A 27,382-nucleotide genomic window follows, 5' to 3' on the forward strand; every position below is an offset into this window, starting at 1 on the left:
CCCTTGGAGGCGAATGACTTTGAAGTTAAAACCTCCTTAATAAATAATAATATATTGAGAACAACCAGTAGTACTAAAATCGTATAACCGAAAAAATCAGCAAACAAAAGTAAATAAAAATAATTGTACTGAAAAAGACAGTAACGTTTCACAAAAATGTTTACTGACTTAGTCGGTACTTTTTTGACAGTTCAACATTTCCTGGCATTGCGGAGTTTTCGGTACTTATAAAATATTACCGACTTAACTCTGCTGTTCAAAAACCCAGTAAAATTTTACCGACTTCGATAATAAAATCTAAGTGTGAACGATTAAGTAATAACTGTTTAGCTATTATAGTTTTACGGCAAAATTCACTTCTATGCCGAATATTCAAGGCTGGTAGAGATTTACATTTAAATACTCGTTTGTCACATATTCGACTTGGTCTCTAAAAGTCACTGTTTGCAAAAAAAGTAAAATGCTAATTAAAGTCAATGAAATCTGATATAAAAAAAAAAGTGAAGGCTGGGGCAGCTTTTAAAACTCAATCAGCAGGAAACAAACATGGGTAATCAAAGTGTCAAATAGATAAGGATTCCTGGATAATTTTCCTGGAGAATTAAGTTTAATTTTTATAGACATTTCCAACGGGAAATGTGAATAATTTTGCTTGAAAGTGTCTTGGAAAAGATTCTAATCGAACTTAAGAAAAGAACTTTAGGCTGAATTTTCTGGGCGATAATTTGAATATTTTTTCATGAAAACCTATCATCTGACAGACTTGCTGAATGCTGAATACAGTAATCTTCGGCTGTAGAAGGAAACTTAAATCTTACCTTACCTTATTAAAAAATCTTAACAAAACTTGTCCGAAAAGATATCTTACCAAGAAATTAAGTAAATCAGTAATCCTCCGAGTATCATCTTGTAAACGATCCATTAAAAATCTTACAAGCAGACTGGAATATGATAAGGAAATTGACAGTCATCTATAAATGGCACCAGTAAAAACCGTAATGATTCTGGATAAATTGTCAAATTATTTCGGATGGCAAACGAAAATCAACATGGGGTAAATGATGCAATGTTTGTGGGTGTTCCTATAGTTGCGATAGTTCTGTTTATGTTGTTTTTATTAAATTAGCTGCAGAACTGGCACTGTCAGGTACTGCCCATAGATAGAGCTTCTTGAATCCTGGAGCAGCAGAAAACAACTTTGGGTTACCTTCAAAGTTGACTAAATACTGGTATTGTTTTATAAATTAAATGGATTTGATTCGTGCTTAATACCTCCACTATTGGTACATCTACCCTAATTCTGTCAGAGAGCTTCCTAAAAAAATACAAAGAGCTTGCGTAGCTGTTTGTCGATTTAAATAGCATAAATAACATTTTGTAACAATATACAAAAATTAAAAAAATACATATTCCGTTGGCTAACATGGTGATAAAGCACTAAAATTTAATTATTAAATACATACTTAAATTTTGTTCGCGAGCTCGGCATTTGAAAATGCGAGTCAACTCGGTTTTTGCACATTTTGCTGAAATCTCAGCTAAAAAATTATTTTAACCGAGATTCGGCAACTTCTGAAACTAAAATCTCGGTTAATTCTACTTTTTACCCGTCTCAAATGCTGATATATCGGTTTCGACCTAAGTTTACAGGGATTTTTAGCATTTTGCTTTACCATCTGTCATCTTGTTTTCATTCACATCGCTTTTGTGTATAGCGTAGTTAGCGTTAGCGTAGTTACGGTATACTTCGTAGATTGGATACTAGCAACATTCATGTTTCTTTTTAATAATCTCATCCTGACTACTTTCTGGAACAAGGCAGGGGAGTATACCTTGTTCAAATCATTAACAAGAATACTAAAAGCATGAATATCACTATTCCCGGCCACGCCCATCTTTACCGTAACTTGGGATAGGGGAAGGAAATGTTGATGTAGCACTTACTTAATGAGAGGCCACCGACTCAGCGACACCCTCATAAGTGCTACGGAGTTGGAAGTTGGGGAAGGTATATTGTCAGGATTCGCCTAGAAAGCTGGCGATAGACCATAAACATTTGTTGTTTAAGTGTTTTCAATTTAATCTTTTGAATGGCGGCAATCAAAAGAGAAAACAATAGCTTATTTATAGTATTAATATTATTTCGCGAAATGCTTGTCGAGTGTTCAGTAATCTTTTTGCGCAATAGCCAGTAAAAAGCAAAACCGATCCTTCCAGGGTCATCGGATTGTATAAAATAACGATACGCGTAAAAAAAAAAGAAAAATCTCCGGCGACGAAAACACGCGGGAAACCGTGAGCAAAATCTATCGGACGACGCAAAACCGAACTGTCCTGCTTGGGTTTCACGAAGCACTACCCAGCAAGACGCTCCAAAACAGGAAAAAAATCTCCAGCGACGAAAACACGCGCGAAATCTTGAGCAAAATCTATCGGACGACGCAAAATCGAACTGTCCTGCTTGGGCTTCACGAAGCACCCATTCACATCGCTTTTGTGTATATGTGGAAAAGTCGTGTAAATATCGTGGAAAAGTTCTTTCTTCTCGGTTTCATCTTTTGTTTCAGGTAAGTCTTCTAATGGAAGTCGTCCGAATATTGTTGTTTTGACGGTATGTATGAACCAATTTTGATTATTTCCATACTGCAATATAGTGGCTGTAGAAACAAAAGGACATTTTGAAAGACCAAGTGTTCTCATTGTTTTTCTGGAAATGTTGATTTTTGCACTAAAGTCAAACTTTTGCCCAACATTACTCAATCGATGTAGAAAAAGATGTAGAATAAGTTTTGTTTGTTTTCTTGATTTGAAGTATTTGACTAAAAATTTCCGTAGAATTCATATTTGAAATAAACCATACCACCAAAAAAAAAAACAACAGAAACGCTCAAAAAGTTGGCCAAACTCTTATTAACTAGTATTGAAAGGTATATAATTGTTACCGTTGTTATAATTAGTAATATTTATAACTGATTTAACCTATCAGAGTGGCTTAGGTATGGGTTTTGCATAGTTTACTGGTTTATGTTTAATTTAATGTTTTTTTGCTATTTTTAATCGACTGAAATGTAAGGAAAAATCAAATAATTGTTGGCGTTATTATTTTGAAAAAAATGTGATAACTGTGTTAGTCGATTAGAGCAAGTATCAACCATTTGTTTCATATCTGGAATGGTAACTCTGGTGCGCTCACGTCTAAATCAGAATGAACATACGCGGATGTCTTTCATCTCCACCTAATTGATGCAACTTTTTCATCCGGCATGCGCTCTAAATGACCAGCTCACTGTAGTTTGTCGTATTTTATTTGCTTGATAGTCTTTGCTCTTGCTCTCAAATAAATGTGCTTAGATAGCGAAAAATCAACGTTTTATACAGGGCAAACTGACAATGATGTTTCATTTGGGCATGCTTTCATTCATCGTTGCTCTCTTTGCATTATTATTGAAAACTGATTTATTTTTCGAAAAACTTTTCAGTGTTGTACGATAAAGGGTCGTGAGGTGAAAGTTGTTAAAGAAATAATAGATCTATGAAGTCAGATGAGCCTTTATCAAGCAACAATGTAGGAATGTCGTTTTCATTTGCAAGTTGTGGGTCCTTAAGCTGGTTACGTAATCCGTAAAAGAAGTCATTCTCATCAAGAATACGTATTTCTACTGCACGGGTAATATCATTATCATACGTCACAAGTGTTCTATGGCTCTTCAACAACTTCAACTACATACATCCCCATCAGGCACTGCCTCATAACCTACACATCTGAATCTGCTTCTTTCTGCAACTAAATACGTTAGGGAAGAGTAAATGGCATTACAAGCTTATCCTAGTTGTCCATCTTTAAAATAGTGAAACCCTGCTCTACTGCACTACGATCGATTCCAATAGTCATCGTCTGCAAAATCAGGGAGTATATGCGATTAAATGCAATTTTTAGCAGTTTATTCGGATACTCTTCTCCTTTTCATTCCTCTTTCATCTTACAAAGAAGTAGACTCCTCTAGCTTTTTCAGTTCATGTCAAGATATTTCTATCTTCTTTTTAAGTCTTTGTCACTATATGCCACAGCTATCTTTTCGTTGCTGAGTCGAACGTGACCTAGAAATCAATAAACATATTGACGATAAATTTTATCAAAATTAAGTAAATGGTTACAGGTATAGAGAGCAGTGATGTATTTCAAACTGAACGCGAGCCAAAAGTGAACTGAACGCGTTCTACTGTTGCACGAGAACACAGCAAACAGTGAACTTGCGTTCAAGATTATGACGCTACTCACGAACGGCCCGTTCACTTTAAAATGCACAGTGAAGCACAAAACCGTAAAACACTATTTAAAAACAATGAATTCATATCACGCACAATGCACAATGGTCGGGCTCCATACAAAGGAGCGGCCAAAACTACCAAAACACTTTTTTGATATTTTTATGGTTTTTATCATTTTAAAATATACCTTATGTATTATATTATTATGATTCCTAATTGAAATTGAATTGAAATTTAAATTTATTTGACTTTTATGACGTCAAACTGACAGAAGTCGAAAAATTGAAAAATGTAACAATAAAATAAAGTACAAAATTCATATTTAAGGAATGCAATATTTTCCCAAAGTTACGCACTATCTGAAAGCTTATGGTTCAACACTTTTATCGAGCATGAGGGTGGAAACAAATATTTGGTTGAAGCTTTAATATTGTTCAATATTATACTTTAGTAAATTTGATGATTTTGAACACGAAAAACAACTCTTGTCGCGTCATGTCGCCTCCATTTCGAATATTGCACTTTAAAATGCATCCTTAGATCTTTCAAAAAACGTTCAAATTTTTTGCAGAAATTTTCTGATTTGCAAGTTAGAGCTATTTGAATAATTCAATATTTTCATACATTTAGACGATATTTTTCATACAAAGTTGATATAAAATATATTTAACCACTCTTCATACATATTTTGATCAAACTCGTTAAAATACAAATAAAATTTGTGCTTTCAGCCAAATTTTATTGCATTTCTAATATAAAAAACCTTTTTAAAAAAAGTTACGTAATATGTGAATAACCCCTTCTGAAACAATAAAAACGCCAAATAACATATTTAGATTACATATTTCATCAATTAAGGCAATAAAACAAGTTTTGGCCAAACTTCGTATTTTTTCGACCATTGTGCAATGTATGGAACCTTAAGTGTTCATTGACATCTTTTGCAAGTTATGAATCGTGGTTTAATTAAAAACAAGTATTTATCGAGCAACGGACTCATGTTCCGTAACCGGTCGTTTGAGAACGTCGCGACCCATTGGAAGCCCACACAATAGAAACCTCAGCCAGCGCAGTTGCTGGCTAGTGTAGTGTGCTATTCCTATACCTAAAAAACAATGCGCTCTCGGGCTAGGCATTGGATATATATAGAAAGAGTTGTGGTTTGGATGGGCATCTAATTCTTCCGAAAGAGGTGCACTTTGCGAAAAAGGACCACGTGATTATTGAGCTGAAATCGAATTCAGGTTAACTTCTGCGTTCATGAGTCCTCTCATGGCGTAGTGGTAACGCGCCCCAACTAGAGATCGGATAGTCATGAGTTCGATTCTCACTGAGAAGACGTGTAACTTTTTCGCAAATCTTCACATCGATTTGTCCATCTAATCCAATTGCAAATTAGGCCGGAACAAATTTGAAATTCTACTTTTGGCTCCCCCCCCCCTCCAAAATTTCCAAAAAGTCAGAAGGGGGAAATAAATAAAATATCTTATTTTCAGTGTAGATTTTCATTATTTTTCGTGTTTTTTAGCTAGCTTTGTAATTCGTGTTTACTGTATTATATGAGATAACAGGTGTTAATGGATTACAAGTCCTCAATCTGTTCGTTTTTGGTAACAGTGTGGTCTATAAAAATAGATTTTTTTATGATTTACATGAATTCTTCTTCTTCTGGGCATTACGTGCCCACCGGGACAGAGCCTGCTTCTCAGCTTAGTGTCCTTATGAACACTTTCACAATTATTAACTGGGAGCTTTCTTTGCCTAAGTTGCCATTTTCGCATTCGTATATCATGTGGCAGGTACGATGACACTTAATGCCCAGGGAAGTTAAGAAAATAGCGAAAAGATCCTGGACCGACCGGGAGTGTTACATTAAGGCTGTTCAAAATAAAAAAAAAATGAAAATTCAATCTCCCATATCTTTCTTACAATCCTTACCATAAAAATAGAGTTCGGTGAAATTTTCAGCTTTCTAGGTAGTGATTTGAAGGTGGCCCAAAGACGATGTTGGTTTATATGGAAATTACTATGGAGAAATGTTGAAAAATGTTCCAAGCACTTTAGTACTGGAATGTATGTACAAATTTATCATCCCATAGTAAAAACTCATTCTTCGAACCATAACAAAGAAGTTTGCTGAAGAGAGCAATTCAATCCGACCGATAGGAGAAAAGATATTCATGAGTTTGTTAGCTATTATTTAGCTTCACATCTACAAAATCCAAAACAAAATTTGCTCGAAACGGATTTGTTTCTTCAGCAACTTCCTTCATTAAAACTTGAAGAATAAGTTTTCTCTATGGGATGATATATTTGTACTTACAGTACTAACGTAATTGGAACATTTTTTAGAATTTCTGAATATTAATTTTCATATAAACCTACATCGTCTTTGGGCCACCTTTAAATCATCACATAGAAAGCTGAAAATTTCATATAACACTATTTTTATGGTGAAGTTTATAAGGAAGATATGAGAGATTGTATTTTCAAAAATTTTTAAAATTTGAATAGCCCTTATGTTACATGCATGTTGGACCAAATTGATACAATCTAAATATGATTTCAAGTTGGATATAAGTGCAACATTTTCGCAGTCTTCTTGAAATTGTTAATAGCTAGAGTACAATTTGAAAGCCGTTTTATGGAAAATGTGCGATCGATCGATGCGATCGATGTTACGAACAATGAACCGTGCCGTGGTTATTATTCAAACATTTTGATTTGACGGATATATGTGGCAAAACATGCTTTTTCGCCATATGAGAATAAAAAATGATGAATTTCCCTGAATTTCCATTTTATTATTTTTTGTCCCCCCCCCCTCGACACATTTTGATGGAAGGTGACAAAAGAAGATTTTAAGATTTGCCTTATATGTAATGTTTAGCTTTTCGGTACTTTTACATAAGTTATTGGCGTTTCTCCATTAATAATAATACGTTTTCGAGAGTAAAGACCATATTTCTTTCTACTTACTTATTTTCCTTGATGGACAATCGCGAATAACTAATGAAAATGGCCTATTTTAATATTTAAATAATATTTTTTGCATTAAACTCGATAAAATTCGAAAATGGCTACTACTAGACAAAACTTTTATATAATCATCATGGCTTAGAATCATTTCAAGATGCTTACTGTATCATCAGAACGTATTTATTTGGACAAAAAAAATCAAAATTTTGAAAATCGACCAAAGCTTTTTTGTTAAAAATTTCTCCATCATGAAACTTTGTCCCAAACATCTGTTTACTATCAAGATTCTGTGGTGAAAATTTAAAAAATATTATAAATGGGGTTTTTGTGTAATTTAAAATTTAATTTTTATTTCTGATTTTTTGATGAAAATAAATAAAATATTTTTTTTTCTTATAGTCCAAACGGTTCACTACAACTTCTCCATAGAACATTTTTCTTTAAAATCAACAGTTTCAGAGTTAGAATTTTTCAAATAAGTTGCATGCAAAAATGTATAGACCATTTTAAAAAGTTACACTTTAGTCAAAATGATCAATTTTTCTATGGAAAACACTCATTCTACCATACCAAAAACATGTGCAAAATTTAATCCGAATCGAAGACTATCGAGCACGATTTTTTTTTCGACTCATTCCGGATGGAATTCGTCTATATAGGTATTATTCTAACATATTATAATGTTTTATTTCATTCCATTTTGTACCGTGTAAAAGTAGTATTTCCTGAAGATAAATGCAACCTGCAGCAGGATTCATGTTATATACACAACTGCAACAGGTTACATTCGTATTCTCCCTTTCTTACATCTTATTACCTTTTTTTTAATTACAAACAACGAAGCTTGCGGAATGGAAGAAAGTGAAAAACAAAGCTGTATAATTCGCTGCAGAGAGAAGGAACGCATAAAGAAGTTTGCTTTTATTACGCATCGAGACCGACTGCTGAGCTTGGTCGCTCAACCAGCAAAGGACTCTTTGATAAGAAACTGAGCCACTTCGCGCCGGTCTGCCGGTGAACCGAATCCAAGTCATGTGCAAAAATTTAAATGAGGTCCTGGTTTTATAGCGCCGCCGGTACTGTTTTTTTTTGTGTTGTGGAAATACATATGTGGTTTTGCAAAGCTGGGTCTACATAAGAAGATTATTTTGCCCTTTGCTTGTGGGTAAATCCTCGTCATGAGAATCCCCTATTCTTCACTGACCAGCAAGCCTTTAGAAACATTGACTCACTTTCCGAAGAAGTATCAAAATAGACACTCTCGCTCTCGTTCTTATTCGAGTCAGCTGGTTCGTCGCCTTCGTCATTCTGCTTAAAGAAAATGACTAATTCGGGGTCCGACGTTGTACACCCGCATTTTGTTTTCGAGCTGAACAGAGCATAGTGCTTAGGACGGATCAAATTACTAAAAAAATTGAAAATTTTACACCTCATATATCTTCTCTACAACCTCTATGATTTGGATGGAGGTCTGTCAAATTTTAAGTTGTTTTGGTGAAGATTCGAAGGTGGCCCAAAGACTTTGAAGGTTCGATAGAAAATCTTCTTAATAAAGCTATAATAATTATTCTTTTGAATCGCCCTTATGGTGGTGCGGAAGAAATGATGCCATTTAGTTGCGATGTTGGTATGATTAACCCGCTTCTCGTAAATTGAAAGACTGGAGTTGTTCAAATTTGATCTTGACCGGGCTTGTGTGTGTGTGTGTGCGTCAAAGAAAACCGGATGGACGCTCGTCGTAGATAGGAAATAAGCGATAGGTACGTTAATGACGTATGTTTGCGCGCGCGGGCGATTGCCGGTTACATACGCCTTTCAAACGCACATGCCGTCTGTCGTCTTTTTAGGGACCCCCTTGGTTTTACTCGTGTACCTAATGACGGCAAATAGGATGCGACCCGTTCAGTGCTGGTTGAACATTTTTGTACTGGACTTCGTCTGCAAAACTTTTAACTTAAAACTTCAAAATTTTCTCAGAATCTACGACATGCTCAGGGCTGGTAGCAGATCTCTTTTTAGAGATTTGGTCACTGTTTTCCAAGAAGTATCTATTTTTAATGGAAAATCTCTAAATTCTTTGCGGTAGAGTCATGTGTAAATTCGTGAGCCTCCAGAGATTCTTACAATATTATAGTTTCTTTAAGAATTTTTTCGAGTGCTGATTCCTTAGTCTCAAATCTAGCTGTTCAACGAATATAAATTTTAAAGTTTCATCAACAAATTGATATTTAATATGTAGAGAATTGCTAGAAATTTACTCCAAGACATCCCTCTAACAGAGCTCACTACAATAATCACTTAGAATTCGTTACTTCGCTGATTTTTCTAGTTGTTTAGAGGTTGAAAAAAAAAGTTTAGCAATTATTGCATGAAATCCTAGAAGAATTCCATGAATTTGTTGTACGAAGTATTTACGAAATCTATTACGAACTCTTCCATGAACCCATTTACAAATTCGACCAGTGATTCCCCCTGAAGTTTCTCCTAAAATTTCCAGAAGTTTAACTCCTGCAGTCTCTTCCATGCAAATTTCTCGAAAAATTGCAAGTAAATTGTCCTTGGATTTTTGAAAAACTCTTTGAAGGTTTCACACTAGATAATGCTACAACCATTATCTCTGTACTTCTTCCGATTATTTTTCATTATCATTCAGTTTTCATTTGTAATTTTTTTCAATAATTATTTGAACGATTTTACTGGGGAATGATTCAAGTCTTTCCCAAAGGTTTGTATTGCAATTCCTGCAATAGCTTTTATTGGAACATAAGGTTTATCTATTATAATTATAGGATCTCATTAAAGAGATTATATGATTATAAAAGATAAAACTTCAATATTATACAGGAACATATCTCAAGCAAGCAGAAAAAAACAATGACATTTTTATTTTAGTTTTGCTCTCTAGTTTTCTGTTTGAAAGTTTAAAATAAGAAGATGAGTAACGTTGATTTACTATTTATTTAGTTTAGTACCTTTGAAAACAGTGAGTAGGGACATATGTTGGTTGTCTTTGGATTCCGAGATTTTTCACCTAAAGAAGATCCTCCCGCATCGGAAAACCGATTTCCAATAATTTCTGACAATAAAAACATTAAAAATTGCCTGGATAAATTCCTGCAAGACATTTTTTGTTGTGTATATTTTTTATGAATTCCTTAAGATATCTTGCGACGAATCTCTGGAACAATTCCTCGATGTATCGTCAGAGAAATTGGTTGAAATATTGAAGAAATTCCTCATGCAGCCCACAGACGCTCAGACGGTTGGACCAACATTGACTCCGCCCTAGATTAATCGAACTTATTTATAATCACGCAACCGTTTGACCAACTGTCAAAGTTCGTTGCAGCAACACTATATTTCTTCGCATGTTTTGAATGATCTCTGCAAGTCCAGTGAAGATAATATAATTGTGATTGTTATTTTTCTGTATTCTGTGGCTGTGGGGGAAATTCTTCTTCTTCTTCTTCTTGGCATTAACGTCTCCACTAGGACAGAGCCGGCTACTCAGCGTAGTGTTCTTATTAGCACTTCCATATTTATTAACTGAGAGCTTTCTTTGCCTTAGTTGCCATTTTTGCATTCGTATATCTTGTGGCAGATACGATTATACTTTATGCCCAGGGAAGTCAAGGAGATTTCCTTTACGAAAAGATCCTGGACCGACCGGGAATCGAACCAAGACACCTTCAGCATGGCTTTGCTTTGTAGCCGCGGACTCTAACCACTCGGCTAAGGAAAGCCCCAAGGCTGTGGGGGAAATATTTCTACGATTTTTGTGAATTCATCGTAACGGGGGAAATATTAAAATAAATATTTCTTTAAACATTCTTCCCTGAATCTTTCAGTAGGGGTGGGTAAAATGGACACCTTTAGATCAGCGACGGCTGAATAATTTTCTGCGCAGATCTGAAACTTAAAATACTCACGCATTGCTTCTCAACATGCATACAAACTGTCTATTCCTACCAAAAAACTAATTAAATTATAATTTTTTAGAGTTATTTTGATGGTTGAAATTTTGTCTAAAAGTGTGCTTTTTCGTGGGGGTAAAGTAGTCAATGCCAATGAACATATATTTTATATTCTTTCCAATTATGTCGAATTACAGAGTTTAAGCATTCTAACTCAGGAATTGATTAATATATTAAAAAGTGAACATGTGTTTGTTACGTTTGATTCAAAAAGTATCAGCATACTTTCAGCATGTTAGCGCATATAGTGATACTTTACGAAAGTGTGACAGTGCATGTATAAGGTATTGGAAAAAGCGTGACAGAGTAGGGAGGAGGGCTCTAGAAATCCCGAGAAACGATGGGCGTTATATTTGAATCTTCCCTTAAGGCTGGATTGCTACTGACAAGAAAAGGAATCGCCTATCTCGATGCGTGGAAAATTTCTTTCCAGAAATGGTTCAGAAAATCATATTTTTCTGATCGCAGTACGCAGTTGAGAAGAAATGTCATTTGAAAGGGAGTACACCGTAAGAAATTTTTTGACCCAGTCAAGGATTTTTTTTTACTTTTCTGGAGCGAAACAGCAAACTTAGCCAAAAGTTAAAAAAAAAACTCAAATAGTTGAACCAATAGTTGCCCACTTCACCCCGCCTGTCCACTTGACCTCAACCACCCCTAATTGTTTTGAGTATTCTTGCAGGCCCTATTCTTCCACTAGGAATTTCACCATGGGTTATGATGAATTTCATTTCATCCGATGTTCTTCCTAGAATTTAGCCATCAATTTGTTCTAGAAATTTGTCCAAAAGTTCCTCCAGGACAAATCCTCCAGGCATTCTTCAAGAGATTCTTCCAAAGGTTCCTGTATTCTTTAGTAATTATTCAGGGCTTACTCCAAGGCTGCTTCCAAGAATTTCTCCAGGTATTCCTGTACCAATTCTTTCGAAGATTCCTTCAGGAATTTCCCGAGGAGTTATTTCTAAGGATTCCACCAACAATTTCTGCAGAAATTACATCATAAGTTTTTCTAGAAACTTTTTTCTTAAGAAAATAATCACCAGGAAATCCCCCGGGGATGTCATCAGGACTGTTTCCTAGGATTGCTCCAGGAATTACACCAAGATTTCTATCAGAAATTCCATCATGAATTTCATCAGAGATACTTTGTAGTCATTCTTCTAAAGATCTCTCCTAGGTTTTATCCAAAAATTCTTCAAGGTATTGCTTCATCAATTATTCCAATGCTTTCTTAAAGAATTCAACCAAGCAAAAATCCTCCTAAGATTTCTCAAAGAACTCCTCTGGTGAGTTAAAAAAGAAATTCTTTCAGCACAGACAGAAAAATCCATTTAAATTTCAGCTCAAAATCATGCACATGAAGGGAATGCCAGATATGTCGCAAATTTACACGTAACATCGTGTAAAATTACAACAACATCATGTAAGTTTTCGCTATACATCGTGTAATCTAGCATGGGCTCTAACCAATTCGCATAAATTCACATGATGTTGATGCAATTTTACACGATGTGTATGTAAATTTGCGACAAATCTGGCATTCCCTATATGTGCATGATTCCCTATATGTACATGGATTTTTCTTTCTGTGAGGATTGTTGTCCTGGGATGTCATCAGAAATTCCTACAGATTGCTCAAGGATTCTACAAAAAAATCCTTCAGTGATTCCTCTAGTAGCATTCTTCAGCTTCAGATTAATCCAAATATTTTCCAGGAATTGCTTCAAGGATTTCTACAGGGAATTCTTACAGAAATTCTACTCAGAATTTCTCTAAAGATTCCTCAAGAAATTGCTCTACATATTTCACCAGGAATACCTCCAAGGATTCCACCAAGTACTCCTCCAAGGATTCCACCAGGAAATCCTTCAGGGATTGCACGAGAAATTCACTAAAATTTTCTCCTCTGATTCCAGCAGGATTTCCTTAAGAGATTCTCATAGCTAATTCTTGAGAGATTCCTTCAAGAAATCCTCCAACGATTCTTCTAAAGACTCTTCAAGGAATTCTTCTGAAGAATCTTCAACAAATTCTTTCACATTTTTTCCCAGTGTTTTTTTTTCTAAAATTTCTCTAGGTGTCTCTGCAGGGGCCTTACGACGCATTTCTCTTGTAATTTCTCCAGGAGTTACTTCAAGATTTTACCAGAAATCCCTTCATGGATTCCTAAAGTACTTTATCTATCAACTCTTCCAGGAGTTCCTGCCAGTATTTTTTGCAAGAATTTCTCCGAGGATTCCACCATGAAATAGCCTAGAGATCCCTATAGAAATCCTTCCAGGGATTGCTTCAAATATTATTCCAGGAATAATTAACAAATTTTCCAGGTAATCCTCTAGGAATTTTTCCAGTGATTTCTGTTGTAATTCCTCCATGGATTTTCTCAAGAAATTGCTCCATGGATTTTTCCAGAAACTTTGTCAATCATTTTCCCAGGTGTTTCTCTAGGGATTTCCCTTGGGAAATCAGTAATCAGTAATCTCTTTTGGAATCTTATAGAATACCTAGAGTAGAGAAAGGATGATTTTTTGAATTGAATCCTTCGCGGAATCCCTGGTAGCTTTCCTTGCGGAAATATTAGTGGTTTCTCTGGAATAAATTACTTGGATAAAATTTTTGATAATTCCTAGAAGGATATTCCGATAACTCTGAATGAACTCAAAGGAGGAAATCCTGGTAACCCCTGAAGGTTCTTCTGGTGGAACATCTGGCGAAATACCTAGTGTGACTTTTGAAGAGCTTATGGTTAAATACTGTAAGGACTCCTCTCTCTAAAATTACTTGTGATATAATTTGTGAAAACACTGCTAGCATCTCAGAAGAAATTTCTGGTAAAATGTTTATAGGAAATATAAATCTTCGGTGTAATACCTTAAATAAATTTTTAACTAATATCTGCATTGAATTCTGTTGAAATTTCGGGAGATATGGTTTGGGTTCGATTTCCGGTCGGACTACGATCTTCTCGAAATAAGAATTTGCTCGACTTTCATGGGCATAGAGTATCATCGTGTCACAAGATATACAAATGTGAAAATGGAAACTTTGGCAAGGGAAGCTCTCAGTTTATAACTGTGGAAAAGCTCACAGAACACAAAGCTGGAAGAAGCAGAAGACGGGGGAAAACCACGAGGGATTTTCAAATTCTTAATAAAAATATGTCTCAAATTTTTGGAGTACAAATCTAAAGAATCCGATTGCGGTACGAGCTGAAAACTTAATAGATTGGTCATCAATCGATCAAGATTTCAGCTGCAACAGTTGTCTGGTTCTCTAGATCTATGCTCTCGAAGATTTGAGTTATGGCTTCAGTTCATCTTCACCATGAAAACAAATTTTTTCTGCTTCGATGAACATAACGTACTTACGGACATGGTGGTCTTTACTGTAGTTTTTCTAATTTTCCTAAAAGGAGATTTTTTCCTGGTCTTAAATTTTAACCTACCGTGTTCTAAGTTCTACTTTTCCGATCTAGCTTGAAACACCTGCCATGGTAGTAAGGTGATCGTGGCGCAGGATCATCCCACTCTCATTCGTAATTCAAGCATATTATTTACTTCCACCCCACATTGATGGGTTGATTGACTGAACTGGACAGCACTGCAGTCTGGATGGAATTGGTTAGTTTTATTTTTGAAACTGCTTTTTTACGTCTTCGTTTTTACGCTAGAGGGGACGACGACAGAGCGGCAGGTTGTAGTTTTTGGCACTTGTCTGCCTGTTTGTGCTATTGGCATGTGCCGTCGATTTTGTTTCCGAAGAAATTTGTCAGTGCACTGAATGGCTTGACTGTACGTTGTGCCGGTTCGGCGTGACGTTAGAGTCGTGCTCACTCTCTCCCCTTCCTGTTTCTTTGACTTTTTAAGGTATGCATACCGTAAACCGGGGGTAAATTGATTACTATATTCTAACTTTTTATTATACTGTTTGCCTAGTTTATTTCGACAAAATCAATACTTTATTCATCTCAATCAGTTAACGAAACTTATTTAATGAAATCGTTTAACATTTAAAATTAGCTTAAATATTAAAGATTTCAAATGTGCCACTAGAAAAATGTCTCACTGGAACACCATATCCCTTTCGGGACGAACCAGCACAATTGTGCTGTTCGGCACCCATCACATTGAATGATTCTTTTAGCCAATAAATCATTGTTTTACTAAACTTTTTTGATTTCGATTATTGAATTATCATTGCTGCTTGTGATTAAGCACAACAGATTTTGTTTACATCGTAAATAGAAAACACCAGCTCAGGGTAAACAAAATGTAAACAAACACCGTAAGAATTGAAAAAGTTTTATCTGTCGCAACTTTTCAACTATTCGTTTTTTCTAGGTATGCACAGATACAAATCGAGAGTGAAAGAGTCATTCTTTGAAATGGTGAAGACCAAATGAGAATTGATTCACACAGCAAATATTTCTGGAGGGACAAAGTGGGACCAGCACAATTGTGCTGGTGCCGGCACTTACCCGGTCGATGTTCGTTGTAGACTACCAATTTTCATTTTCAGTATTTTGATCGAATTAAGTGGCTGAATCTGGTTCTAATGTCCACAATAGTGCATAATATTGCATTAAAACATGAATGAGTGATTTCATACGAATCATAAGGATGATGTACCGTTCGAAAACTATGTAACAGAAACTCATAGCTTTGGTTTAAAAACTTTTATTTTTTAAACGTCCATATTTGAAATAGATTGGGAATCACGTTTAATGTTTTAAATCTCCTATAGCAAAGTTTAAGACAAAGTAAAAGTTCAGGGGAACGTTCAAAAATTACCTCAATCATTTAGGGGAGTGGAGGTGTATGAAATTGCGACAGTGCATGTGAGAAAAAGCGTGATAGTGGACATGGGGAGGATTGAGATTGACTTAAAAACAATGGACGTAATTTTTGAATTTACCCTTGCTTTGATAATCGATCAATACCATGTTGACGCGATAATCCATTTTGGTGTTCTACAATGTATGCCGGTTCAATATCTGCCATCATATTTATGAAATTTGACAACTGAAGCTGAAAACCTTTACTTACTATTTGCTTCCGAACCACAGAATCCTTCAAATGGCATACTATTGTTGTATGCAGCCCATGCTGGTCTTCTTCTTCTTTTTCTTGGCATTACATCCTCACTGGGACAGAGTCTGCTTCTCAGCTTAGTGTTCAATGAGCACTTCCATAGTTATTACCTGAGAGCTTGCATTGCCAAAGTTGCCATTTTCACATTCGTATATTATGTGGCAAGTACGATGAAACTCTATGCCCAGGAAAGTAAAAGAAATTTTCATTACAAAAAGATCCTGGACTGACCGGGAATCGATCCCAGACACCTGCAGCATGGCTTTGCTTTTTAGTCGTGGACTCTAACCACTCGGCTAAGGAAGGCCGGCTGGTATTACTCGCAAATATGTTGTTTCTTCTTCTTCTTTCTGGCGTTACGTCCCCACTGGGACAAAGCCTGCTTCTCAGCTTAGTATGCTTATGAGCACTTCCACAGTTATTAACTGAGAGCTTACTGTGCCAATGACCATTTTTGCATGCGGTGGGATTTGAACCCACGACCCTCAGCTTGATCTTGCTGAATAGCTGCGCGTATACCGCTACGGCTATCTGGGCCCCTGTTGTTTATGATGTATGAAATGCGTTTGAAATACTCTACTTAACTATTAAACAATGTATGAAGTTAAGGAAGCTAGGTTATCCGCTCATATAAAAAATATCGTTTCATTCCTTTTACGTTTAAAAATATATTGTACAAATCTTGAATTTTGAGATATCTAAGTCTGACATATTGAAAATAAAAATCTGTACTTTATTGCCGTGCGTATAGTGTTGCAAAGTAACAAGCAGTATCGATCAAAGAAGTTTAGGTTCAATTCCCGCTGCAGTATTTTTTTTCGTCAGATACACAGTTAAAAATAATGAAGATTACACGTCATGTAATCTTCATTTATGCAATGTAAACATGACGTCATGTAAATTTAAGTCGGAAATCATGTAAAAATGTGTTATATGTCATGTAACCACTCATAATCCTGCTGCATTACATGACATATAATCGAAGTTTACATGACATATCATGTAAATATCCATGATACTCCACGCTCCAATTATGTGCATTATATGTCTCAGAAATTTACACGTTTCGTTCGAACTGTGTACGTATTACGATTGTGCCATTTGGCGTTGCATGCTAGTCCGTTGATTTGAAGGCTATAATCGTACATAATGCTTTCCAGGAAATTTTCCACGGTAGGATTGACATCTAAAAATGTACATGCAACCGAAACGAAAGGGAAAACAAAACTTACGAGTATGGTCGAGCTTTACATTTTCCTTAGTAATCTAACGGTCACACTGATTGCGAAACTTTAAAAGCTCATGGCAAACCAAAAAGTCTACTGTTTGCAGCTGTCTTCTTTATTGTCTTATTAGAAGCATTGTCAGTGGCTTTATTTTCAAATCTGGTAGTTTCCAAATATTTAAATACATTAAAAAAATTATTGTTCTATGTAATTTTTAAATTAGCTGGAATATATGTATGTAACATTTTCAAAAATCAAATTCATTCTTTAATATGGTTATTTACCTGATTTTGTCAATCCTTTTTAAATGGGTTTTTGAATTCCCTGTTATATGTAAGCTATCCGTCATAGTTCTTTCAATCCTACTCACTACTAAAAACTAATACAGTACTGAGCCGATTTTGTCAGCCCCCGATTCTGTCTGCCCCCGATTTTGTCAGCCTATCTTGAATATATCCAAAAATTGTCTTCGTCATGTAGTACCCGTTGACATTGATACTGATGACGATGTTCGATGTCATGCACGCATGGGCGTAGCCAGAGAGGGCAATGGCAATCCTCCTTCCCTCTGTACAAAAGAACAATTTTACCATGAGAATTAATCTTGTGTTTGAATTCTTCAAAGATTGTCTCCAGCACTCGTATTTATACAGTAGTTACGTCATGGTAGATTATAAAACCTAAAAATTCTATCAAACATCAGACTTTTTGAAAACATCTTGCCAGACATTGTTCGAAGGTTTTATCAACAGTCCGCAATGGAGATATGCACAGCTAGGTAGTCGACAAATGAATTACATACATACTCGAGTATCAGTAAATCGTGCTTCGTTACTTGGCAACCTGGCAATTATTTGTTAAAAATGAAAAACCGAAAAACACAGCCGAGTTCACGAAAAATAAATTTGGTATGTAGGTTCATTCATGAATTCCTCTAAGAATTTCTCTAAAGGTTAAGATGCATCGAAGCCAAAGCTCGAATTTTCAAGAGCACAAATCTAGAGAACCAGGCAACCGTTTGTACTGGAAATTTAACTCATTGGTCATATTTTGTTACATTCTTTCAGGTTTTTTTTAAGTAATATCTCGAAGATTTCCTTTAAAATTTGCTCCTAATGTTTATTGGTTTTCTGCCTTGAATAACTTTATAAGCTCTTGAAAGTTTCCCTTCAAAACTATATTTTGATGAAATTTGCTCACAGTATTCTTAATGTAATTTAACCTAGGACTCATCGATAGTTTCAAAAACTCCTCTTAAAACTGTCTTAGAGATTCCTTCAGAAATTCCTCTAATTTCATTTCTATTCTTTTGCAAAATTGCTAAGATTTTGAAGGATTCTTACTGGAATCCTACGAGATTTTTCAATAATTCGACCAGAAATTTCACGAAGATCTTTTTCAAGTATTTAATCATTCCATAGGTATAGAAATAATTTCAGATATTTATTCACGACTTTATCGAATGTCATTCTTGAATACCTCTAAGAACACAAAAAAAATCGCAAACTAAAGATGGTTTCTAAAAATATTATTTTTTAACTTTCATACTGGAAACAATTTTTTACAACAATTGCAGGTCAAATTCTTGATGAAATTCCTGCGAAACTTTCAAAACAATTCTACAAAAATCTTAAAAACAGTTCTGGATGAATTTAAAAATGATTTAAAATTTACATAGAAATCTCCAGTTGAAATATTCTATGAATTAACTTAAAGGAATTGCAAGAAGAGCTTCGAGGCAAAAACTGATGCCATTTTAAAAGAAATTCTGGAAAAAAAACCTAAAGAAATTTTCGTTTGATTTTTCTTAGGAATTCCGGTGTCCTAAGAAAAATTCTTAGATAATTCAACGGTTAGGTAGAATTAAGATTCAGATTGATGCCGATCAAAGGGATCCTTTGGCGCGAAATTTGAGAATGAAATTGTGAGGGCCGCTTTTCTCCCCCTGATAAACAAAAAAACCTGACTACGCCCATGTCCCTCGCCCCCTTTAAAGGCAATGTAGTTCATAAGCAAATATTAACACGTTAAAATTTGAAAAACAGGAACAAAAAATATGTCCCGATTATGTCAGGTTCCCCATTTTGTCAGCCTAAAATTCATCGGGGTGCTGACAAAATCGGGTCTCTACTGTATTACAATGACTTAAATTCCATTTTAAGCAAATAAACTCGATGTAAAAAATAAAATAAAGTAAATTTGATATTGGGAGCCAGATAGACATAACGGTAAACGTGCAGTTACTAAGCAAGATCATGCTGAGGGTCGTAGGTTAGAGTCCAGCCGGTCGAGCATCTTTTCGTAAAGGGTATTTTCTCGACTTCCCTGAGCGTAGAGTATGATCGTACCTGTCACACGATATACACATGCAAAATCGGTCGATTGACAAAGAGAACTGTTAGTTAATATCTGTGGAATTGCTCATTAGAAGTTGAGAAGCAGACTTCTTTAGCGTCAGAAAGAAGAAGAAGGATAAATTTTATGGTAATTATTTGCACTTAAAAATGTGCCATTCTTGTTAATTAACGTCCAAGCTGCCGGGCACATATGACGTAAATTTACATGAATTTTTAGGGAAGCTGCTTACGCAAACTGAATATTTTGACGTTTCCATTTTAGCTCTAGGAATAAAATGAATGATTCCAGTAATTTAAAATAAATTAGTTCCATGTTATCAACCTTAACAAAAACATCGTTCAAGCATCATTTGAAGGAGGGCTATGTGATTTCAAAAATGATAGTGTATATGTTAGGTAAAGTGAGTGAAAGAGGTTGGAAAAAAAATTATTTTATTTCCGAGTCTAGTACACGACTCTGACAACGGCCTTATAGTGGAGGTCGAATAATGCGTAACTGTCAAAGGATACAAACTGTAGTGGAATAAAATGATATAGTTCTCAATTCGGTGTTCATTTATTTATAGGTATACCACTAAACAATTCGAAGGTTTATTATTATTTTCAATTTTTATTTTTATTGCATAATTATTTTTGAGGAAAAATCCAACATAATTTAGGAGGATATAAACAAACATAGCAAAACCAAGACGTTTTGATTGAGACATTTAATTTTCAAGTTATTCACACATGTATGTTTACCCATTTTTATATGACGTAGACTAGTTCTTGAATAATCTCGATAAACGTCATCGTCACGTGATGCTTTGAATCTTAGAGAGAATATGAAGTATTTTTATCTCTCGTACATTGTTTTCGTTCCATTTATGAAAAAAATCATATAAATTATTTATTTTTAATTTCAATGTACATTAAAAAAAATAGTTATTTCTGAATTTTTGGGTCACCCTATCTCACTAAAGAGCACCCTAATGACGAAATAAAAAAATACGGGTCCAATTTTTTTTAAAAAGGCATGACTTGAACAGTTTTCTAAAAAAATAAAAAAAAAATATTTTTTTTTTCGAACATCGACCGCCTTGGGGACGGACCAGCACAATTGTGCTGGTCTGAATTTGACCCTAAAAAGTTCATGGAGTGATAGAATAGCCAAAATAAAGAATGTTTTGTTCTACGAGATGATGAGTTTGTAAGGTAAATTTTGAAATAATCACTCAAATATGGTCCGTCCCGAAAGGGATATAAAAAAATAGGGTTTTACAATAAAACAATCCTTATCTACTAAATATTGGTATAAAAATTATGTCAAAAATATAGCTTATAGCTGTTGTATTTGATCATTTTATTTCAAAATCAAACTTCATAAATCAGCATATAACACCTAAATGTGGGCAATTTCTCTTGAAATAAGCTTTTTTTCGAGCATAAACAGTTTTATGATTGAAAAACTATGCTTGTAATGCTGCCTGAATTCAAAAGTGTGCTCAGTAGTTCACATTCAAGCTTACACAGCATTTCAAATGCTCAAAGTTTGCATTTTGGCGCAGTACTAACGGATTGTTTAATACTGCATTTTCCAACAGTATTGAACTAGAGAACATAGGATATATGCTATGCCAGCGAAACATTCAGCATCGTTGGAAGTAAATGCTATTTTCTACTGATCAGATAAAACCCGTTCCAAGTGATCAATTTTACCTCGACTTACGGTACCTGCATATGTCTTAAAAAACACCTTAGCTTGCGGTAGTTTGTTCGCGTGTAAGGCGGTCTTTCTTCCTTGCCATTGCTGCTATATTGATGCTACTGCTGCTCTGTACGATCGGAAGGGAATTAGTTTCGAAACCAAGGGGACCTCGAGCACCGGACACGACGATCGTCGTCTGGATGATTCAGTCAGTTTACCTGCGGATGTTTGCGGCGGTGGATCGAAATTCGGAAACGATCCTATCGATTGGTGCGGCTTAGGACGAGCGGTTTACCATTCTAAGATTGTGATAATAGATAGAACCGGTTGGATAAGCGAGTGATAATCAAGGAGCCAATAAATTCGATTTGCTGATACATTCAGTTTCAAGATTCATACCTTCGAGTGATCACCCCGCTAAAAAGATGAATCATCGCGCGCGATCTTTGTGTGTACACTGTGATGATCGTACTATGGTGACTGTGCTCTATGGTTCAGGTCGTTGGGAAATGTGAAACGGTAATAATATTGCATATGGAATACTGACATACGCCGTCCAACTGTTTCAATGACTAACGAGGCATTGAAACAACAGCAGCTTTACTAACTCACCGAGTGGATAGTGGATAGCTAGTTGCAGAAATTTGATAGTGCTATGAAAGCGGCTTGGCAATCCCCCCTTGCAAATCAAACGAATGGATAAGGGGCATTGCTCGTATAAAGCGCTGTGCGTTTATTTGCCGGTTTCGTACGCAAGTGGCTGGAACAAGAAGCGGTTTCTGGATGTATGTCATAACTTAAATAAGTAAACACAAGCACACCGGCTGGCTGCTGACATGCAATCCTAACAGGAACGGCGTATCGCAGTAATATGAACGCGGTGCGCACACATGGGAGTAGGATTGTGTTGCTGATGTTGAAGCATTGGTTGAATGCCTTGCCTTGCACCATAGGTCGTTTCCAATGCATTATAAGGACTCGAGTAGATTGTTGTCGTTCATATTAGATTCTATGGATGTTTTGTGTCAGTAGGTAAGCGGGAAGACTTTTAGTTTATCAGTTTTCTTCTTGTTTGCGGCTTTACGTTCTTAATGAAATTGGGAGGCCTGTCCAACTTACAAGTTTAGTGTAACTTTGAGCCATGGGCTTGATTGAACATTATTATTCTGCCGAGCTTGCTAGTCAGCTTAGTGCTCTAAGAATACTTCCATTGCATTCAATTGAAAAATTTCATTGTCAAAGTTGTCTTTTTCATATTGTGAGGCTGATTTGGGTTCGATAATTCAAATGACAAATTTGAACACTAGGGTGTGAATCCAGTAGATGCAGTGACAAAAATCCGTATCATGTCTGCTCAAACCTTATGATATACATCACTAAAGTGGTTAAGAGGCTATATCCAATAGTTTGACATTGTTCCATTAAACTCAATGCTTAAATAAGATTCAATTCAGATATCCAGTTCTTCTAGATCCCTCGAAATCATTCTCATTCTAAGTTGTTTAATGAGAATTGTTGTAACGACTTTGAAACGGAAGTTTCGAGAAAAAAATCTCATAAAAAAACTAGTGTGTAAATTAAGAGCGTAAGTCGCATGGGCGATTTCTTTTCATCGATCTTTTTTTAGTAATTAATAGTGTCAAGATTCAGCAAGACCTAGCTGAGGGTCATGGGTTTGAATCCCATCGGTCGCGGATGTTTTCGTAATAAATTGTCTCCACTTCCCAGGTCATTAAGTATCTTCGTATCTGCCATACGATATTTATAATAGTTAGAAGAAGAAGTAATGACAAGGTACCAAAATAGATAAAAATAATGATGAAAAGTGCCAAAAACAGTTTTTTGGTTCAGTATGATTTCTTTAAAAAAATATAATAGGGTCACTTGATTCCATGTCTAATCTTCTTTTTCTTGGCATTAACGTCCTCACTGGGACAGAGCCTGCTTCTCAGCTTAGTGTTCTTCTTCTTTCACAATTATTAACTGAGAGCTTTCTTTGCCAAAGTTGGCATTTTCGCATTCGTATATCGTATGGCAGGTACGATTATACTCTATGCCCAGGGTAGTCAAGGAAATCTCCATTACGAAAAGATCCTGGACCGACCGGGAATCAAACCCAGACACCTTCAGCATGGCTTTGCTTCATAGCCGCGGACTCTAACCACTCGGCTAAGTAATTCCCCCTCCTTGTCTAATATAAATACATTTTATTTGTGATCCAAAATTCTGTTGGAATTTTCTATTTTTTAGATTTTTTGTTATAAAACAGTTGCTTCGCTTGTCAGTCCACGAAGAGGGGTCGGTGCCAAGTGAAATGTCCACGAGGACATTGTTTATTTCACAACCGCAACACCGTTGAGGCTTGAATAAATGTTTTATTCAAGCAGATCAACTATGATCGATATTTAAGGTAACATTTAGCGGTAACATTATAAAAAACAAAACAAAAGATTTAACTATATCATACAACAAGACACGATAAGTGCAAATTGATAAGCGAGGATTTCAACTGTTTTCTGTCTGTATGTTTTGTGTCATCGTTCTCGACCTCGGATGCAACCGAAGATTTGTACCGAAATTTGAACCGCGGTTGCAATCGAGGTACAAATGGACCGGTGTTTGAACCGATGTTCACTTTGCACATGTTTGGTTTTAGGTTCAGATCGAGTGTTTCAGTTTGAACACGAGATCAGATTACACGGATAGTACGCAACCGTCTAAACCAACGTGTTCGATGTTCATTAGGGAAGACTGATTTTAAGCTTTGCTGTAATTTTGGTATTGAAGACACCTGATTTCTATTCAAACTTTGGCAAATCTAAAAGTTTATCGGCGAACATTTTTTCCATATATTTTGTATGGAACAAATTTCGATTACTTATCGCATAATTTATAATAACGCCCTAAAAGCTATCGGTAAAAACGTGTGTAGTTCGTTGCTTCTAGTACACTAAGATTTTTTTTATGTCGGTTGACGTCCCGCGTAAAAAATACGTTATTGAAAAAACGACCTAAAACATTGTGTTGTTTAAAAAAATACTGGAGTCAAAACAATGTTCTATATTATGATTCGTATGGTCATAAAACGTAGAAAAACACGTAAAACTCCGACTTAAATTAAACCGCGTAGAAAAAATGAATAAATATACAGTCATACCTTGATGTAACGTTACCTCGATATAACGTTACCCAAGTTAGAACAATACAATCGTTCATTATCACTGAATATAGTCATAAATTGATATTGAACGAGCTATTCATACAAGGCTGGTAGCGAGTCACTTTTTAGTGACTTGGCCACTTTTTTGAAGCCAGTCACTTTAAAGTCTCTTTTTTAAAGCCATTTCAACTAAAGTCACTTTTTTCGTCAAAAAGTCACTTTTTTCAACTATTTTTAACTAAATTTTCGGGAGAAAATTATGAATCGGACTTTTTTATTCTAGGCTGTTTTAAGTTAGGCCATCACCAGAACAACTTGATGTCAGTATCACAATATTAGTTCAAAGTTTTCTTGCGAAAAAAGCTTGGAAAAAAGTTAATCTTTCATTGAATTCCACGTAATTTGTAATAGTATCTAAGTTATTATTAGTATTATTTTTATTATTTATTTATTATTAACGACACTTTACCAAACATATGGCATTCGTGTCTGATAGTTATTATTATTAGTACGGTGTAAGTTCATTGTTATGAAACTAAAGGTATTCTTTTTCTAACATCTCGTGAATTCTCATTTAATAGGATTTTTTATATCTTGTGGTGGATAATTAGATGTTTATCTTCTATTTTTCAACACTACGTTTTAAAATATGCATCCTAATTATTCTCTTTGTCTTCAAAACTCGTTTTATTAACCAAACCATCCTGGTATAAGGCACATAGATTCTTTAAAATTTTACAAAATTTATAATATAGGTATTTAACACTAAAACGCAAAACAAAAAAATAATTAATGAATATTCTATTTGAGAGTAAAAACTTATCATACTTCTTAGGATAGACTTTATTTGCAAACCAGACCTTTAAAAATGGCCGGATAGATCTTAGCTAGAGTATACTCTAAGGTCGGTCGACCTTCCGCGTAAAAAAAACGTGTTATTTAAAAAACGACGTAAAAATCGCGTTATTTAAAAAAACGGCGTAAAAAACAAAACCATGTGTTTTTCGACGTTTTATGACCATACAAATCATAACAAAACATTGTTTTATATGAATAAAAAAATGAGTGAAATTGTTCATGAAATTATGCATGCTTTCTTCAAAGAAATGTGGGGTATCGGATGCTTTTCTCGGTGCTTTCGTTTTACTTCGGCAGGAGGTTTTTTGAAAGCCACAGAGTTTATATTTGACAATAATATGCACGGCATGAAAATATTTTTTATTGCATAGTTTACTACAATTCGACTAACTATAACCCCCAATGTGAAGTGAATCATGAAAGTGTGATTGAAATATTAGAAGCTTAGTGCTAATAACTACTTAAACAGCATAACTCAGAAGACCAGCCTGTTAAGCCTATCGTCTTTGTGCTAAATGTTCATTCAGCCAAACGTACCTCCCATTAAACTTATTGGTGGAAAATTTCACTGTCTCTCAGACTTATGTCAACCATTTTTTCTTCCTTAGTCGGCGTTTGAAGAACGCGGTTTTATGCAGTACTTCAATCATATTCGATCTTCTATGATCATTTTTTATCTGAAATATTGATTAATGCCCAAGTATTACATTTTCCGTAATCTTGATCTAGTTACACAAAATATTGGTTTTATTAGGTAAAATCGTTAAAGTATATAATTTTTCTAGACTGAATCCTGAAAGTTTTGGGATCTAGACAGTTTACAATGAATTCAATTCCTACGGTTTTAGGAAGGTCATTTTTGGGCGTTTGGATGGAATTGTGAATTGAGAAAAATTTTAATTTTACAAAGGTTCCAAATTTTTATTAAAAATTACAAAATAAAATTCTTTAGTGATATATGAGACAAATATTAAAAAAATAATAAAAAATTCTGCTTAAAAAAGGATTATTTACGTAAATGTTAACTTTTCTGTTTGAAAAAAATGTAGGCGATAACTTTAAATTTTGGAAGTACAATACAAATTTCCAAATATGGTACTCACCTAGAGCTATTACCTACAGTAGATCATATTGAATGTTCCCTATCATATTGGATATTGATCGTAAAACAGTATAATAGAATTGAAATAAAACTGAATACGGTCTGATTTTCAAGTCACTTTAAGTCACTTTTTCGAGAATCGAAAGTCACTATTTAGTCACTTATTTCTCAAATCTGGTCACTAAAATAACTTTTTTCGGTACCACCTTTTGCTACCAGCTCTGACAGTCTATATAGCTACAGGGTAGGTGTACCATTCGTAACCATGTAACCGTATAGGCAACCAAATAGGCAAAAATCATTTAGGGTGCCGGTAGCAATGGTTGTAATGTACCAGTAGATTGGACTATGGAATAAAACGTACATTTTTCGATAAAAACGGCATGCGCTATTTTTGGTGGATAGATCGCCTCTAGTTTAGTTGATTTGCCAAATTTCAGCTTTTATTTTATCAAAAAGTCATATAAATAATAAAGTTTACGTAAAAAATTGGCTCCCTTGCACCAATAGTTGTCGTCCTGTTCCAGTAATGGATCAACGGTTGGAAGCAGTTTTTAAAATGGATGTATAAAAATGAAGAAAAGTCCCAGAGATGATCTTTATGGTTCATTCGAAAGATATTAGTTGTTGTCCCGAGGGAAAAATGTTAAACCAATGTAAAAATTTACCATTTTGTTTAA

The 27,382-nt window shown here is 35.1% G+C and overlaps 1 protein-coding gene across 7 annotated transcripts in view; it reads left to right on the forward strand.

Moving 5' to 3' along the window:
* The window catches only part of LOC5569098 (regulator of G-protein signaling loco), a 171,367-nt gene that overhangs the window by 17,974 nt on the left and 126,011 nt on the right, over positions 1–27,382 (forward strand). The window contains exon 1 of one of the 7 annotated variants that reach the window (XM_021848794.1): positions 21,815–22,101. The exons of the other annotated variants lie outside the window; for them this stretch is intronic. The gene's annotated coding sequence lies outside the window, so the exon portion shown is untranslated. Of the gene's footprint in view, positions 1–21,814; positions 22,102–27,382 lie in introns of those variants that run through there. 7 annotated transcript variants of the gene reach the window in all.

The sequence above is a fragment of the Aedes aegypti genome, chromosome 3, assembly GCF_002204515.2.
Source record: "Aedes aegypti strain LVP_AGWG chromosome 3, AaegL5.0 Primary Assembly, whole genome shotgun sequence".
In the NCBI taxonomy this organism is placed as follows: Eukaryota; Metazoa; Arthropoda; class Insecta; order Diptera; family Culicidae; genus Aedes; species Aedes aegypti.